Source organism: Struthio camelus, chromosome 6 (assembly GCF_040807025.1).
Source record: "Struthio camelus isolate bStrCam1 chromosome 6, bStrCam1.hap1, whole genome shotgun sequence".
Lineage (NCBI taxonomy): Eukaryota > Metazoa > Chordata > Aves > Struthioniformes > Struthionidae > Struthio > Struthio camelus.
This window is the reverse complement of record NC_090947.1, coordinates 30,130,218-30,142,332: the sequence shown is the minus strand read 5'-3', so window position 1 is coordinate 30,142,332 and position 12,115 is coordinate 30,130,218.

The window sequence follows — 12,115 nt, the reverse complement described above, 5'->3', positions numbered from 1 at the left end:
ACACAGAATCACAGAAACGTTGGCGGGAAGGGACCTCTGGAGGTCACCCAGTTGTAGCTCCTGCTGGAAGCCAGGCTATTGCCAACTCTAGAGCACATAAGCTGTGGCTTTTTTTGGCCCACATACGTTTGCTCCAATTCTGGTGCATGCCTACACAATAGCAGGCAAGGGCAAACTCAGTGCTCCCTGCCCAGGAGGGAGATTAGCGGAGACGACAGAGCTCCAGGCAATACAAAGGGCCTATAACCTGCCCCAGTACGCCAACATCATCTCTACCAGCCTGTTAAACCTTGGTTACCTTGACGAGACAGTTTGTGAGAACTGGTTGGAAACAACCCTTTTCCACCTCAGCAAAGCCTCCACAAAGCTGGGCGACATGCAGAGCTTCTTCCCTGCTGCTAATTGCATTTTTTAAACACCAGCTTCCCTGAGGAATCAAAGAAATGCCTGAGAGACTCTTGTTAAGCTCAGCCACACCCACCAGAGCAGCTGTGAATGGATTTGCCATGCCACTCAGATTCATTGCAAACTAATTAAGGGTTTCCTTCTCTACACTGACAATCAAGAACGTTATTTTCCTAATTGTTATTATTACAAATGCATCGATTCACTGAATGAATGGATTAGGCTCAGAAACAATAGCTCCATAGCTGCTGGGTAAGGAGGCTTTCATACAGCTCACCCTTGGCTTACTTGTCCCTTCCACTAAAGTTTCAGCATCTGCCTGATGGTTCCTGAGTCGCAACCTTCATTTCTTGCCAACAGAGGGACCTGTGCTATGGAAGATGGACCAAAGCTGGGGCTTTCAAAAGGAACAGCAGCAGACTGTTGGATTTTTCAAAAGCTTGCCACATTCAAGGAAATCAGGTTTGAACTTCCCTGGGAGTCAAGCTTCCAAAGACCTGGCCCCAAGTTAATAAGATTAATAGCCTCAAACACTGGAGACCCCAAGGGAATGTCTTAGCATCTTGTCCAATCCTCTGCTTAATTCAAGTGCGATAATTCCATCTTGTACTTGGTGGCAGCCTGCCTTGATTTGAAAACTTCAAAAGAAGCCAAATTCATACTAGGTTAAAGGATCCTACTATGTCATTTCAGAGAAAAGTAGGAGATGTGGCGTGAACTTTGCTTCACCCTGTGCATCAGTTATTTGCTTGTCCCTCTTGGTTGCTTTCCAGTTTAGCATTTGGCTAATTTCTTCCAGAAGGAGGAAGTCAAGGTCCACAGAGATCATACTGTTTATTTCTAACTGTGCATAGAGTCGACTTTCTCTGAAAGCGAGATGACTTCAAGAACTGTTTGTGCCTGTCTCTGAGCTTCTTTTAGCACTTTTGGCCCAAAAGCATTCACTCAGTCTCTCAGGTTTCGTCTCACTGCATTCTGGGCCTGTGTGTCACACCTTCTTTTCCTTCTTCTTGTCTATTTCTGAGATGTTTCCTCGGCTTCTTTCTCTTTCTCATGCACACATACACACAAACACACATACACACATACCTGCTAAAATGAAGAGCTAAAAAAGACCGGCACCTCTGTGCATCACCACCCACCTCTTGAGCACTACCACACTCACCTTGTACCGTGTTTCTGCACTGGGTGGAGGTTACTCTCCATTCTTATAGGAGCTTAGTCACCTTTTACACCTATCTTCACTACTAGGTGATGGTAATACTGAGAAGTTGCAGCAGTCTTCCACCTAGACAGCAGCCTCACTTTGTGGGTATCATACTGCAAGCTAATTCAGTCAGGGGCTAGATCTTCAATTCAGAATACCAAGGTCATCCCCTAATTCCTGAAGGCACTTCTGGCACAAGTTGGCTGTCTTAGATTTTGCATAGCTAGCTTAGGATATCTTGCGTTCACCACCTTTAGGAAAAGGACTAAGCACTGTTGCAATTCAAGGTTTCAGCCTGTGAAAAGAGCAGGATAGCATGCTGTTGACTTCCTAGTACCTTCCCTAGATTTAGTGGCCAGCTGACCTTATTGCAGCACACGTTGAGTTTTACACATTTTCTACACCTTGCTGGCATGAAAAGAGTACACCAATCAGTTACCTCTTGTGGCTGAATTCTACTTTCTGATGACTGGTGTAAGTCTGGCTCCAAAGCAGTGCACAAGACTTTATCACTGGGAATTGCTCTAGATTTATACCTATGAGAACACAACATTCAATTCCTTTCCATATTGCAAACCCTAGAAAACCACTTCATTCTTGAAAGCACACATTTTTCCTCAATTAAATATGAAAGCTGTTCAAACACAAAGATGACCCTTAATTATTGCTTTAGATGCACTTGGTTAGAATTACCTCCTTGTTCATCTTGGGAAAGTATAATAAGAAGTAATGCAATAATATGCAGCGCTGCAGTTCTGGAGTAATTGCCTACTATACTTGAGCTCTGTGAGGCTTTTTCCAATTACATTTGTAGCTTGCTAATGTTTGGGGATTTTCCAGGATAAATTACATTAATTGTGTTCCTTGGATATGTTTTCCACAAAAAGCCCAATAAACAACAAGAAGAGGGAGGGAGAGAATTAAGTGGCAGAGTTAATTAGATTAGGCCTGTGCTGTAGTGAAGCAGGAAGATTCCACTAAATCCTATAATAGGCCCTAATGAGGATTTTATCATGCTTGTTAAACGGGTCATTTAGTTGTGTGACGGGGCCGTTGAGTGTAATGTAAAAACTGGTTAATAAAAAAAAAAGTCTTTTAATTGCATATACAGGCAAAGTAGTATCAAAAGAGTCCAGCCAAATGGAATAGCCTCCAACTAAATACAGGGAAAGTCTGCAGATCTTGTAACGGTGAACATGTAATGTGATTAGGCCAATTAATTTTCTCTTATTAGCATAAAAATAAATGCTCCATGAATGATTTACACTGGGGAATTTGAATAATCCAGATAGATCAAGATAGAAATTATTTCTTTTTCTTACTTTCTTTTGATTTTTTGTAGAGGAGATAAGAAGGAATGTAGTCCTGGTCACTGCTGAATCATCTGTACCCTTCGCTTTCATTGGTGGTTGCAGAAAAGTCGTAAATAGAGTCACTGACTACTCTAGCTAATTTCCTTCCAGGGATGGGATCAGACAATCTTTCCATCTTGTTTCCAGCTAGTAGGTGTCACACAGTAAAACAACAGTCCTGGAAAATGCACTCCGTACAGTATGCTTCTGTAGCATCTTCATGTTTAGTTTAAAGACAGGGCTTCTAGATTATCTGCTTGATTATCTGCATGGGCACAAGAAGATCCACCATCAGCCCAGTCCTGGCCAAGGTGTGGAACCATCCATCTTGGTGCCAATCTGTGATGGTTCTCTGCTCTTCCACCGCTTAGGTCAGCTCCAAGGGACTAACCTTACTTACCAGGGGCTGGTTCTCAGCAAACAAAGGAAAGAGCAAATCTAGGCCATGGGCAAAGAATGATCCCCCTGCTTGTTAAGCAGATATGGGACCTCTGAGCTCAAAGGTCTTGTATCTCCTGGATGCCTGTAAATGGTTGTTCCCCAAATGCTGCTTTCTTAGGTGTTATCTGACCTGCACCTCCTCAGAGGCAGAGTCCTTTCCTTCCCCTGTCTGTTATTTCACCTTAGAGCTTACTGACACCATCCATATCGAGACTCTACTTTTACATCAGAAGACATGTCCTCCACCTTGCCCTTGCCTTTAACTTGAACTTTACACTTTCAGTTACGCTCCCAGAGATTATTTCACTTGCTGATGACTTCCTTCAGCATTCAGCCAGTGTCTCCCTGAGCAGCACGACCACCTTCCCGCTCACTGGAAGACTGTTACTGAAGCCTCTTTGGCACTTCCACTCTTGTACGTTAAAACACCTATTTGTCTTCTCGAAGCCTCCACCAGAGAGAGGTTTTGATTTATACCAATCTCAGTGGCATGTGACAGAGACCAGGTGGTGACTGTGCAGAAGACCACCATGATTTCCACCCGTTCAGCAAAAGACAGCCATTACTCCACGTTTCCCACTGAGACGTACCAGCTGCTGCACCCTCCAGCCCATCTTGATGGCACCCACGGAGGCAATGATAAGGAATAGCAGGTCATTAATAAACGCCTCTTCCAGCATTCAGTGACTATATCCCCTCAACAGCTGAACATCTGCTGAGGAAAATGAAAACAAGAAGTTCATCCCTTTCCTGCTTATTCATTCCACATTAGTAATTTTTCAACCTTTTTCAATTTGCAGAGGTCTAAGGGGTCTTACAGTGGGAGCATGCGATCCTACAGAATTTTGAGCCAACTGGCAATAAACTATCTTATCTTAAGTCCCTTTTCAGGGATCTCTTAGAAATACTCACAAACCCAAGACTGGCCCCAGGTACAAAATCACTACCCTGGTCTAGACTTTATAATAATAATATAACAAAAAAAAATATAAAGAAAAAGCCCTCCCTCTTAAAAGCATGCCAGCACTAGTGCCCATATCATCAGCACAGTAACTCAGTTGTAATCAGTTGTGTCTGAGTTCGTTTAAAATCCAGGCTTTAACAAGGACAGATATGTTCCTTGCAGGGCAGAGCCCAGCATATAGGCAGAAGAAAAGAAGCTCCCTTCCTGCTAAGGACTGTTCTGCTTTTGAAGTGTTTCCTTAATAAGCTGGCTTAACTTACAAAAGCTAATTCATTTTCCTTCCTTCAGTCCCTCTTATAACAACTGTTATAAGATAGTTGCCAGACAGTGCCAGAGTGTGCCCCAGCACCTCCCAAAAAACTAGGGAAATATTAAACAGTTGTCACTGTTCTGCACAATACATACCTTTATACATATCCACTCCCTCTGTATCATTCTTTCAGCCCTTATTTTAGGCTTATGTTGTGAGCGTTGACTTCCTTGCTCTGTATCTGTACAGCACCAGACACAACAGAGTCCTCTCCATATCTGGATCTCCTCAACGCTATGAATACGTAAATAGCAAATTGTCTCTTAGAAACGTTGCACTGCAGCATGGCTCCTGGGCCAAGCTAGTGTGAGGATGCTCTTACAAATAAGGTGGATCCCAACTAAACACCCTAGCACTGCAGTTTGGCTGCTTCATTACTCTGCGAGTTTTTAGAGCTCTGTTCAGCCAGATTACTATGGGCCAGTTCTCCAGTCCATGGCGTGGAGTTACCCACACAGTCATGCCAACCAACATAAAGAAGTGAGTCCTGTTACTCATGGGCCAGGCTCCAGAATGCAGCCCTATCAGTAAGCCTGCAAATGGCACCTGCTCCTATTTACAGTCCATTCCTTCAAATCACATAATCAATGACTACAGGGGTGCTGGAGAGCTGGCTGGGATGGCAGATTTCCATCATGCCGATGGTCAAAGCTATAGCAATGCCAGACAGACATGTAGGTAAATATATTCTAAAAAGAGATGTGAAAGACCATTGCCTTAAGCAGGAACTGCTCAAACGGTTAAAGCCAAGCATATGCTCTGTTGCCATACCAATGACCATGATACATCCATCACGCTATAGGATGTAAACGCATCTAGTGGCCAGATAAGCATCTTGCCATTTAATGTTTCATTGCCCTTCATATTGCACAACTCAATCTGTTACTCCCAGCATGTGGAATTAAGCTCACTTTAACGAATCATTTTGCTAAGGAAAGGTTTCTGGTCCTATTGCTCTAGTCATCAAAATCTGCTGCGTATACATGTGTCTGGGTATGCATGCACATGTATGTAAGATAGAATCCATCAGACATACTGCGATGACTAACACACATAGTCTAGTAAATGTGGTCTACGAAGAAAAGAACTCATGCCAAGTTGCTTAGAGGACAAGATCTGGTAACGGTATTCAAATTAGTTAACAGCTATCACAAGGAAGGAAGGAAGGGAGGGAGGAAGGGAGGGAGAGAGGAAGTCACCTGACTGAAGTTAGCCCTGCTTTGAACAGAAGGCTGAACTTGAGACATCCAGAAGTCCCATTCATCCAACATTTGCACGATTCTGGGGTAATGCATCTCCTTATGTTCATTAGGGATAGAGCAGAAACAATGAGTGCAAACGCTTAAACTGCAGCAAAGGAGATTTAGATAAGACATCAGGAGAATTGAGGACTATGTAGCCTAGGAAAGCGTGACGGTGCCACCACTGACTAAGCAGTTTTATGAACAGCATAGACAAACAGCACCCTGGAAGAGCCTCTTGGGTGGAAGGATGGGTTAGATAATCTGCTGAGTCTCCTCCGTACCTCTGATATCCATGATTTGATACACTTTCTGACAAAGCTGGAGGTGGAGGATGTACTTGAAAAGACTATTGCTTCACAGCATAGCAGACAACCCTGCACCTTCCCTTCCAATCTATGAGGCTCCCAGAGCATGAAGTGCTGAAATAAACTCTAGTCATTTTAATTGGCAACTGACTTTGTTTGAGCAATAAAGAAGTAATATGGGTCACTTCTGCTGTGAAGCAGCTATCTGTCACACACAGAAAAAGACTTGTATAACAACGAGATAGGAAATATGGACTTCATATTCTCTTCTATTATATTTGTGACCTGGACTTCCTTTTCTTCCTTTTTTCTTTCTCTTTTGCTTTTTTCCTCTCAATATCAGACCCTGAAAATACTGACTTGCCAAGTTTTCTTCCTTCATACAGTCAAAACTGCTAATTACAATCTCATCCACTGAAACACAGTCCTGCCCTTCATCTATACTGTACCATTCGTATCTTTTCCCTGCAGTTAATGAAGTGTCTCACACTGAGAAAGGAGTAGTTTCTAAGCCCAGCTTTCACCAAGACACTTACAATGCTGTGTTCACAGTAAGGAATTTGAACCAAAGCCCTCTAAAAATCAAAAGAATGAAGAGCTATTCACTCTTTTGTAACCTGTGTAGGCAGTGGGCAACAAATGACTCCAGTTAGCTGGCGATAACTGTATTGCCTAAACTTCAGGTATTATGTGTAGGGTCTCTGGGCCACCGAACATTTGTTGTTTGTCCCTGACGTAGCACAGCAAGGCCCTTGTCCAAGACTCGGCTCTTTGACATTTGCCAATACAGTATATACAGCGTGTATACATAGTGCGTATTTTTCTTGAGAGACAGGAGAAATGTGCACATGAATGAATAAACTTCTGCTAAGCCATGACTACCACCTATTAACACAACCAGGGCTGGCTCCTGGGGTTCTTGTGTGTCTCTGCCTATCTGTGTCTGTTTGCCATTGACTGTGTCATCTACACAAGTTCAGAGTTTGTACAACATCTGGGTCCAGGGCATTGCATCACCTGAATCAGACTATGTCTTTAAAGACATAACTAATCAATCTAAATAGAAACAAAGCCAATATTGGCCTTCCAGAGGAGAGGTGTTCCGGTGAGCAAAATGTGGCAATGAATTTATGTTAACTCCTCGTCTTTTTAGAAGACCAAAGCTACTTACCATTGCTGTCACGGCTATCTCCACTTTCTAAAGGAAGGGTTGAAAGGGCCATGCCTCAAACTGCATTGTCAGATCCAGGCATGCAAACAGACTAAACAACGCCATCAAACACATGGGATTTCAAAAATAAAAATATATGAAGGAAGGAATATATTGAGGAATTTTCATAGATTTCTCTTTCTCATTGGGGAGAGCCCGTTTTTAAGTCTTATCTCCACCTATGGAAGGGAAAAGCTATTCATGGTCACTCCCAAGGTCCATGGTTAATCTATTCCTTAAGCGTCTGTGAAGGGAGACTAAGCAAAGGAAGGTCATATATGCTGTACGGTAATCCACAGACGCAAAATTCCAGAGGGTCTCTTCATCTCCACAGGAAGTGTTTAGGAGTTAACAAATTGCAACTGTTTGGAAATGTTTTCAATTCATAAAGCTGCAAGCACCTAATCCATCCTTATATTCCAGTATCCATCTGTGTGCTTGCTTTTGGCAAATTCTTCTTAGGTTAAAAGTCCCCAAATCGTACTGGTTGGGTGTAACAAAACCAAATTGTGCTGAGAGTGTTGTCAGCCAAGGGAAGAAAGAGGCAGTTGAGTGCTGCGCTGAGTGCTGAAGCCCTCCCCAGATGCTGCCAGCTCAGCAGGGAAAAGCACAAAGCTTTGCCATGCTTGTCATCAGGTGCTAAATCCCTTCCAGGAAAGTACTCCCAGCCAACAGAAGCTTTAATCTGGCCTCACTTATTTCTGTTAATGAGAGTGAGATGCATATATCATCTGAAACAAACCTCCAACACTAGATGTGGACAACTATTTCCCAAATACAGCTCTGCCACAATAGCTCAGTCAGGGCTGCCCTGTGGCTCACCTGCTGTCCCAGGCTTGGGGCTGTCCATATTGCCCAGCTTCATGGTCTTCACAGAGGTCCCCTGGGCTGAGACCACCCTCTCACTCTGCCATATTGTAGAGCTCTATCCTCAAGAGGTGAATGGCTATTTACATATCTCAGTGCTGCTAAAAAAACTCAGTAAGAACATACGCTTATGTGCGTACAGAAAAATCAACAAATTCATCAAATTAATGAATAGCCCCTGAAGCACTGTAAATCCAAACATGAGCTTTAACATCTTCAGGGGGCTTAATGCTGCTTTTCCCTTCTGGTATCTGAGCATTATAAAACTCCAGGCAACTCAGTTAACCAGGGAATGCAACTGATTTGAAATACAAGCAAAATGACTCAAGGGTTTAATTGTCCGAGCTGGGCAAAGTGCAAAAAAGTAAATAAGCAGTTTGTTATATATGATGAAAAACAAATTGGAGTAGAGCCCAATTCTGCAAACTTTCTTCAGGCAAAATTCTCATCAGTTTCACCGACAGGGGCATGCATGAGTTCCCAGAGTGGGACTGAGTGGCTGAAAATCATCAAGAATCTCCAGAGCTACAGGGCATTTCTAAACATCAAACTTGAAACAGCTGGAAGGTGGGTGATTTTCAGAGCATTTCAAGTCTGAAAGTCTTAACGTATCTCAATTAGGGCAATGGAAAGTCTGATATTGAAGTTGTGCTCCCTCTTTGCACCCGACCTGGGGTGGTGGCTGATATGAAGAACGCTTCTTAAATTGCCACCCTACAGTGGGTTCAGGCTTTTTTTGACAAAACATTTCCTTGATGAAAGAGAAGAGTAGGGGTTTTTCTTTTAATTACAAATGATATTTTTCACAGGAAACCTTATTTCAACTTGATGAACTCTATTTTTTTAATGGAGACGATTCAAATAAAAGGATTTTAGCTTTGCATTGACATTTCAAAAATGCCAAGAACATCAGCATTTGTTTAGATCAAACATGCCACCATTCGTCAATCTGATACTTGAGAATTGGGATTTTCCAGAGCAAAAAACATTCAGTAGAGCCTCAGTTTTCCCCACAGGATGAAAACCCCCTTTTCAAAAAGCTCCATCAGTCCCTTCTTGAAATGTCTGCAGTCGCCAGCAGCAATGTGCCTGAGGGGTACCCAGGATGGCCTGGGTAGCTGAGAACCTGCCACGTTCTCACTCCTCAACTCTTGCATGATGCAGCTGCATCAGCGTCCAGCTCCACCACCCCTGGAAATAACCCCTCAGCCTCCCGAGTGCCAATCTCCCTCGCTTGAGCTGAAGAGCCTGATCTGCTGAGAGCTGTGTGAGACTTGCTTTGAGCAGGCAGAGGGAGGGATGTGCAACATCCGCTGCATTTCAGAGGAGGACTGTAAGTAGACAGAATAGATAGCATAGGCCTGGCGATGGGTACAAGTTGAGTTGGTTCTGTGATGCTAAGAGGCCCAGGATGATTAGGAGCAGATATTACTGTGGAATCAGCCTTGTCTGATGTCTGACCCCACAGTGCCGCAGCCTCAGCTCACTTTGGCTTCATCAAGGTGAGCCCTGCTACCTGCTACCCACCATATGAAGGGAGAGGTCCAGGAAAAGGGTCCTTTCCTGCCTGGCAAAGTTCATCCCCCTCTCCAAAATGTGGTTGGGACACAACCAACACATTGTGGGAGAGCTGCTCCACAGACAGTCCACAGAGCCCTGGGTGTCTGGCATAAGCAGGTCCTATACCACTGGGGAATCAAAGACAAAATAAGAAAGTATGCCACAGTGCCAACCACAGCAATCCCTGTGAGGCAGGGGAATTGGGAATTCATCCACTTTTCCCCCTCAGACAACAGTTTCTTTAGAGGGAGAGTCCTGGCTAACTCATTTGCCTGTCCTGTTTCTCGCTTCTCCAGGTGGCAGCACTAAGAACAAGGCACATGATTTCCCTGAGGCCCATTCACGTCGCGAGGCTGAAAACTCCTCTGGAATTGGCATTGCTGCTAAAATCTAATCAGGTGCTTGTGAGCAACAGACCCAGAAGCAATGGCAATCAAGCCAATTGCTGCATCTGATTACACATGAAAACCCTCGTGCTTCTAAGTGTTTTGCAGCCTTTAATAAAATGTGCCTGTCATGCTTCAAATTACATCAGGCAGGTTTTTTTTTTTTTAATACTAAGAATTACCTGAAAGTAAAGGGAGAGGGAAAAAAGGGTAGAATAAGAAAAAGCAATGGGTGAAATAAGGTAAATAAATGACTAAACTATACCCATCGCTTCTATAAGACATAGTCAAATGGAATGTTCAAGATGAACTTCATGGAAATCCCAGTTTGACTGAGGAGCAAGCAAGACTATGGCATGATGAGGATCCCCAGCTGCTTCACATGCTTGACATGAGACGGTTGTGCACGTGTGATCAGGACAGTGATCACATTCCTCAGGGAATAAGATTTTGGTTTTACATGCTATGGATTTAGTGGCTTATTGTATTTTGCATTGCCTACACAACCCCAGCGTGTGCACGTGCGTGCGTACACACACACACACACACACACACACACACACACACTGCAAAGACACTGCACTATCCAAAACAGCCAAAACCCACAGTACCTGTATCTCTTCTAGCTGAGCAGTTTTTCTAGCAATCTGCACAAAGACAGGATCAGAAATCCTAGCTCTCGATTTGCCTTTTTGGCCCGTCATGGAAAAGTCACAGATTTTGCCATGGCTAGGCGAGGAGCCAGTACTAGGGCCCTGAAAGTTATTCTAGATTTGAACTGGGCCAACTGGGACCCTAACTTGACCTATATATGTCCTGATTATCTTGATACCAATCAGTTCCACGCCTCCCACAGTTGCACAATAGCTTCCATGTCAAAACTAATCCATTTCTGGAGTACTCCAGTCCCCCAGCGAAGGAATTGTAGGCCTGTGATAACCTGACCTGCATCATGCTTCATGTAAATAGAAACCCACCATTTCACAGAACCTGCAAGGCACACATCTCCTCCTCCAGCCAGTCCCACCATTTCCCATGTATGCAGAGCAGTACCACCACCTTCCCCTCCTGCTAAGGTCCCACGTGCTCAACATAGTTGGTCAGTATTTCTTAGAGCTGTTGCGACTGTGGAAGTGCCTTCCCTTGGCTGTCTGGGCAGCCACTTCCACATCTGCTCAGCTCAGAATCTCTGCCTAGGCAAAGGTCCCTGCAGCAGTACACGGTGTCTCCTGAGCCCAAAAGAAAGCATCCACCGGGCATGCACAAAGCCACAGAGAGATGAGCAGCCATTTCCAAAAAGTCCCAGAGCAAGAGAGGCCCCCAAAAGGTTGTCTCAGCATGTGGGAGAAACAAGGAGAACTGCAAAAGAGGGACTAATGGGCCAAATGCCCACCACACATACTTTCTTTTAAAACAGAAATGCCCTAGTGCAGGATAAAACCTAGTCACACAGAGAAATGTATCTTACTGTAAAACAAATGAAAGCCTGGGGCAGCCACATGTCCTGGAGCAAGGGGCCACTCACCCCTGCTGCAATGCTTGGCAGCCACGAACTACAAAACTCAGAGAGTAAAGGAGAGATTCTGCCCTCCCTTGGGCAGAAGGACTGCATGAGACCTCCGTGCCTTGATACTCCCATTATGGAGAACAACCACTGAGGCAGATGAGCAGCAGCAAGCAAAGACAAGTCCAAGGAGAGCTACAGGGTCCACAACAACTCAGAAGAGGCCTTGCTGTCCAGGATTGTCCCCCCCCCCCCCCCCCAAAATGGGAATGGGTTTTGGGGCTTGACAAGTGCAAACAGGGAGCAGGGAGTGGCTGCTTTCCTGCACACCCCATCCCTGCCTATTACAGTAGCGGACTT